A 1,023-nucleotide genomic window follows, 5' to 3' on the forward strand; every position below is an offset into this window, starting at 1 on the left:
TGAAGCTCCGAGACCCCAATGCCTCTCCTACTAACCTTCTGACCCCAATGAAGGCCAATGAAAATGACCCTACTCTATGAAATCTTAGCAATGATATAGGCCAGGGGTGGACAAAATACAGCCCATGGGCTAGATTCAGCCTATCAAGGCATTTTGTCCAGTCCGCAGTGGGTCCTTTGGCCTTGCCCAGACCAGGTGTGGGGGAAAGCCCAGGCCATGCCGTGGCTCATGCAGCTGGCCCCATTGTCCCAGTGTGCAGCAGGGCTGGGGCTGGGGTAGCTCAGTGGCCAGACTCTCTTTCCTGCCAGTCCCAGTGATGACTCCTTCCTGCTGCCAGACCCAACCCCACTACCCAGGCACCCTGGCCCACCTGCTCTGCATCCACTGCTGGGTGCAGGACCCACATAGGCAGAGTGCATGGTCTGGCAGCTGGGATGGGGCCACAGGCAGGAAGGGAGCCCATTCAGGAGAGGGACAGGTGGGCAGGGCCAGGATCAGGGATCAAGATCACGGGGCAGTGAGAGTATGGGGCCAGGGCAGAGCTGTTATCCACTGCCTGCACACCCCTGTGATGGGCACCAGTTCTACAGGCAGAGGCATGCATGGAGTAGATCACACTCTACCCCAGGTCCTGGCCCCATGCTCTCACTGCCCCAAGATCCTGACCCTGCCCTGGACACAGCTCCCTGCCCACCTGTGCCCCATCCTGTCCACCTGGCCGTGTGCCCTGACCACATGGGTCCCAGCCAGTCTCCATGGAGACCTCGGGATCACAGAGCAGTGATAGCATGGGGCCAGAGCCCAGAGCAGAGCCACAATCCGCTCCCTGCACTCAGAACTGATGCTCATCACAGGGACATGTGGGCAGTGATTTGCAGCTCTGCTCTGGCCCCATGCTGTCACCTCCCTGCAATCCCAATTCCAGCCCCAGCCCCACTTGCCCGTCCCACTCCCAGATGCTGCTCCTCACCTGTCCACAGCCCCATCCCTACTGCCTGGCTGTGCATGGGGGCCATTTAGAGA

Source organism: Gavialis gangeticus, unplaced genomic scaffold, assembly GCF_001723915.1.
Source record: "Gavialis gangeticus isolate Ggan-Ray unplaced genomic scaffold, GavGan_comp1, whole genome shotgun sequence".
NCBI lineage: Eukaryota > Metazoa > Chordata > Crocodylia > Gavialidae > Gavialis > Gavialis gangeticus.